Raw genomic sequence first — 6,165 nt, 5'->3', positions numbered from 1 at the left:
CTCCACCTGTTCCATTCTGTCAGTCCGTGAAGATCGGATAGCACTCAGATGTCATCCGAGTGCAGTCTGATTTTTTCCACAGACCCATAAACATACATGGGTGATTTTGCGCCGACACTCATTTCAAAATCGGACATATCTCCAAATTTTTTTGTGGACCACTCAATCCGAGGAAAAAATCAGATATGTGCACAGCCCCATAGAATATCATGGACAGAAGTGTATCTAGGTTTTCTGGCACCCGGGGCAAGAATTCAGTGTGGCGCCCAAGCACATATGCGATTTGCACACTTAGTCACATGCCGACGAGCTGCTCTTCCTAATTCTCTCAATGTTCAGTGAAAAACTGAGAGAAGCAGGAAGAAAAGCGAGTTGTCACGTGACCATAAGAATTAAAATCACATATGAGTGAAGTGCCCATGTGATGACTGCTGGGACCTGCAAGCAGAGCTGAACCCTGACAGTGAGTATATTACACGCTGTTAGGATTGGCCACATGGCTCCATTTTGTAATTAAAGGGCTTGTCCAGGTTTGAGATTAAAGTCTGCAGTTACTATGTAACTGCAGGCTTCTGAATTCTCGCAGGGCATGCACTGCACACTTTTAGAATTCTCCCTTGCACAAGTATGTGATTTGTATACATCTGGCCACATTCCGACTAGACATGTCTGGACTCGCTCAATACATTTTCATTGAGTGAGGCCATGTATGTCTAGTCAGCATGTGACCGCAAGTATACAAATTGCCAGCATGAGAGAATCCTGACATCCTGCAGTGTGCACAGTGAGAAATCAGAAGCCTACAGTCACATAGAATGATTGCAGATTCATCACACACTTGGATAACCCCTTTAATGCTCCTAACATGGATAAAAATATGAGAATTAGTCAGTATCACAAATAGAGATGAGCGTTGTTCTACTCGAACTGTTCGCCAATCTCAAATTCGAGCTGTTTTGGGCGGTGTTCGAGCCGGTCGGCGAACACGAACAATTTGAGAAAAATTCGGCTGTTCGAGGTTATGTTCGATAACTGTTCGTGCACCAAAATCATAACTGGATTTTTTCTCAGTAATGATGAAAATTAATGTTAATACGCAGTTTGAGTGTACAGCGGGGCGGGGGGAGGGGCAGGGGATGGATCTCTGCAGGAACAATGAAGATCTCCATTTTTTTTTCTCTTTCCCGCATTTGCAGTGGGGAGGTGCAATCTGTCAGCCTATCAGCAGCGCACACACGGAGCGAACTGCTGTTTTTCACACAAGCAAGGGCATGTGTCATTGGCAGTGTATGTCACATGTCCTTGCCCTATAAGACCAAGCCATTTTCCCCGTCGCCACCATTTTCTCACTGCTGCAGCTGCGTGTTAGACGGCACCGCTGTTGCTGTGTGCGCTATACCTTGTTAATTTCAAGCCAATTTTTGCACAAATCTACAGATAGCTTGGGAGTAGGGAATAGTTGTGATTGCAGTCCTTTTAAGGACTAGGTTACAGCATTTCCTACGACTTTTATCAGGCAGGTCTGTGCTCTTAAATAGATAGATTGTGGGAGTAAAGACTAATTGTAATTGGAGTCCTTTTCAGGACTAGGTTACATCAGTTCCTATCAGTTTTTGCCAGGCAGGTCTGTGCCAGTGCTGTGCAAGTTTTTTTCACAGCATTTGGCTGAATCTAGCAAAGCTAATCCTTTTTGGCCTATTGCAGAGTGTGTTAGTCAGTGGAGTAGCCTATCTGTGTTGCAAGATATACCACCTGTGTATAGAATACCAATTTTTTTACTGCACCTAGTGAAGTAAAATATTTTGGGCATAGCATCATTCTATTAGTCCATCTATACTGACCTCCATCAGGTTGCAAACTGAATATAATTTTTTTCTGCATCTAGCTCTGAAAAAATATTTGGGCTTCTAGCAGTGTGTGGGACTTGGTCTATTAGTCCATCTATACTGACCTACATCAGGTTGCAAATTAAAAATAATTTTTTTCTTCATTTAGCTCTGAAAAAATATTTGGGCTTCTAGCAGTGTGTGGGACTTGTTCTATTACTCCATCTATACTGACCTCCATCAGGTTGCAAATTGAATATAATTTTTTTCTGCATCTAGCTCTGAAAAAATATTTGGGCTTCTAGCGGTGTGTGGGACTTGGTCTATTAGTCCATCTATACTGACCTCCATCAGGTTGCAAATTAAAAATAATTTTTTTCTGCATCTAGCTCTGAAAAAATATTTGGGCTTCTAGCAGTGTGTGAGACTTGGTCTATTAGTCCATCTATACTGACCTCCATCAGGTTGCAAATTAAAAATAATTTTTTTCTTCATTTATCTCTGAAAAAATATTTGGGCTTCTAGCAGCGTGTGGGACTTGTTCTATTAGTCCATCTATACTGACCTCCATCAGGTTGCAAATTAAAAATAATTTTTTTCTGCATCTAGCTCTGAAAAAATATTTGGGCTCCTAGCAGTGTGTGGGACTTGGTCTATTAGTCCATCTATACTGACCTCCATCAGGTTGCAAATTGAATAAAAAAAATTTCTGCATCTAGCTCTGAAAAAATATTTTGGCTTCTAGCGGTGTGTGGGACTTGGTCTATTAGTCCATCTATACTGACCTCCATCAGGTTGCAAATTGAATAAAAAAATTTTCTGCATCTAGCTCTGAAAAAATATTTGGGCTTCTAGCGGTGTGTGGGACTTGGTCTATTAGTCCATCTATACTGACCTCCATCAGGTTGCAAATTAAAAATAATTTTTTTCTGCATCTAGCTCTGAAAAAATATTTGGGCTTCTAGCAGTGTGTGGGACTTGGTCTATTAGTCCATCTATACTGACCTCCATCAGGTTGCAAATTAAAAATAATTTTTTTCTGCATCTAGCTCTGAAAAAATATTTGGGCTTCTAGCAGTGTGTGGGACTTGGTCTATTAGTCCATCTATACTGACCTCCATCAGGTTGCAAATTGAATAAAAAAAATTTCTGCATCTAGCTCTGAAAAAATATTTGGGCTTCTAGCGGTGTGTGGGACTTGGTCTATTAGTCCATCTATACTGACCTCCATCAGGTTGCAAATTAAAAATAATTTTTTTCTGCATCTAACCCAGCCAATAGTTTTGGCCTAATACCACAGTTTGGCCACTCAGCTCTGCTCGGTTACCATCCATTGTTTTTTTGTGCAAACAACTCCAGAGTTGTGAATTAGTTAACCACCAAAATGAGTGGAAAAAGGCCTGCTGCTGGTGGAAAGGGGAATAGGCGTGTTGGGAAGGGGAAAAAAGGTTGTGTCCGTGGGGTAGGTGCAGAAGAAAGACCATCTTCCAGCCAAACTAAAATGTCTACTTCTTTTAGCGGACAATGTGATAAGATCCCTTTCTTACGGCCACGCCAATCGCTACAAATTCCAGATGAGGCACAAAAACAGCAGGTGCTTCAACGGATATCAAGTGCTCCTTTAAGTGGGCTCTCCTCCACATCAACTTCAACATCACAAATACTCCAGTCCTCAAAGGTGTCACCCAAATCGCACTTGCTTCCTCACAGCTCCCAAATCTCCAGCTGCCCGTCTGAGTATGAGGTAGAACAGATGGTTGAGTCTGCAGAGCTGTTTACTCATACTATAGCCTGGGAATCAGAGGTCGACTCCAGCGCTTCTGTGAATCCAGACGAGGAAATGATCTGCACTGATGCCCAGAATCTTTATGAGTCGGATCCAGGACCAGACGCAGAAGGTTCTGACCATAATGTAGACCCTCATTCCCAAACTGTAACTCCTGTTGGTGGAGACAATGAGGAAGACGATGATAAGACTCAAATACCTGATTGGAGCGACAACTTTAGTTTTTTGTCAGGGCAGGAACAGGTTGGCTCTGAGGACGACGGGTGTGATAACACACAGGGTGATGATGATGAGGTTGGAGATCCCACTTACTGTCAACATACAGTCAGCCAAGAGATGAGGTCAGCAGAGGAGGTGGAGGAAGATGCTAGTGACGACGAGGTCAGGTTGCGCCTTCCTGGACAGAGACGTAGTACTGGAAGCACGTCAACAACTGCATCCTCAAACACAACTCTGCCTCTCACCACAAGTCGTGGTGGCTCTTCAGGTCGCATGGGTGCTAAGCCTTGCATAGCCTGGGCATTTTTTCAGATCGATAAAGATGACCCAACTCGTGTTATCTGTAACATTTGTCAGCAAAAGCTAAGTAGAGGCCAAAAAATACATAGTTTGAGTACTTCATGCATGAACCGGCACATGGACATGAAGCATAAGTTGCAGTGGGAAGCTCAGTGTGCTACAATGCGGTCTAGCCGGCCGGGCCAACCACCGTCTGCCATATCTTGTGCATCCGCGGCCTCTTCATCCTCTGTGACTGGGGGGACAGCAGTCACACCTGTTTTGGGGCGCAGACCTGCCACCTCTTTACCCGCAACAGCCAGCGTGATTGGCAGGTCATCATTTTCTTTGGAGGTGGTAACACCAGCTGGTCTTGAGCGCTGTCCGACATCGATAGCACCACCTTTGGATCAAGGCAACCTAACATGTCCGCCTGCATCTTCCTCACAGACCGGCAGTTTGCCGGGGACACCCTTATCAACCCCGTCTAAGCACAATAGCCAGCCCTCGGTCCCTCAGATGTGGACAAGTAAAAGACCATTTCCTCCTAGCCATGAGAAAGCTAAGAGGTTGAATTTCACCATCTGCAAGCTCTTGGCTACAGAAATGCTGCCTTTCCGCCTGGTGGACACAGAGGATTTTCGAGACCTTATGTCCGTCGCAGTGTCCCAGTACCAGATGCCCAGTCGGCACTACTTCTCAAAGAAAGGTGTGCCTGCGCTCCACCAGCATGTCGCACACAACATCACCGCTTCTTTGAGAAACTCTGTGTGTGACAGGGTGCATTTCACCACAGACACTTGGACGAGTAGGCATGGACAGGGGCGTTACATGTCGCTGACTGGGCACTGGGTAACTATGGTGACAGCAGGACAAGGGGCTGCTGTCCAAGTCTTGCCGTCCCCACGAGTTGTGCGTCAATCCTCTTTATGTCATTTTTCCTCCACTGCTTCTGCCTCCTCAACCTCCTCTCGGTCTTCCACCTGCACCCAAAGCCTGTCTGGTCATGCCACAAGCTTTCTAACTGCGCAGAAGGGATCCTGCATACCTCCTTACTATGCTGGCAGTAGGGCTCAACGTCATCAGGCGGTTTTTACATTGAAATGTCTGGGAAATGTGAGTCACACAGCTGAGGAGTTGTGGTCAGCTCTGGAGAACCAATTTCATGAATGGTTGTCTCCACTGGACCTGAAACCAGGGAAGGCCGTGTGCGACAATGCTGCAAACCTGGGTGCGGCCCTTCGCCGGGGCAATGTCACACACGTGCCTTGTATGGCTCACGTGTTGAACCTGGTTGTCCAGCAATTTTTAGCCCACTATCCCAGACTAGATGGCCTTCTGCAGAGGGCACGGTCGCTGTGTGCTCACTTCCGCCGTTCGCATCCCGCAGCTCAGCGACTTACATCTCTACAGAAGTCGTTGGGCCTGCCACTTCACCGGCTAAAATGCGATGTGCCTACCCGGTGGAATTCAACTCTGCACATGTTGCAGCGACTGTGGCAGCACCGACAAGCCCTGGTGCAATACGTTCTGACGTATAGCCTGGGCCAACGAGATTCAGAGGTGGGGCAAATCACGCTGGAGGAGTGGTCTCAGATCAGGGACCTATGCACCCTTCTGCACAGTTTTGAAATGGCGACGAAGATGTTTAGTGCTGACGATGCCATTATCAGCATGACTATTCCGGTGATTTACATGCTGGAGCACATGTTAAACAGAATTCGGAGTCAGGTGGTGGCACAAGAGGAGATGGAGGAAGTAGAGGAGGAGGAGTTGTATGCGGAAGGGCTAACATCTGCAAGGTCCAGACGGTCGGCAGCACCAAGGCGGCAGGCATGTGAGGGTGGGGGAGATGATTTTACCAGGGCGCATGGTAGCAGCCAAACTTGTGAGGAAGGTGCAGGAGCCCAGGAAGAAGTGGAGGACGAACTGATGGAAGACTCATCAGATGAGGGAGACCTTGATCACATTTCTGTTGTGCGAGGTTGGGGGGAGAGGACAGAGGAAGGAAGCATGATTGCTACCTCGCCACCAACACAACAGGGACTTGGTGCT

The sequence above is a fragment of the Phyllobates terribilis genome, unplaced genomic scaffold (assembly GCF_046119375.1).
Source record: "Phyllobates terribilis strain yellow unplaced genomic scaffold, ASM4611937v1 Scaffold_12__6_contigs__length_324123572, whole genome shotgun sequence".
NCBI classification, from domain to species: Eukaryota; Metazoa; Chordata; class Amphibia; order Anura; family Dendrobatidae; genus Phyllobates; species Phyllobates terribilis.
Note: the sequence above shows the minus strand (reverse complement) of the source record.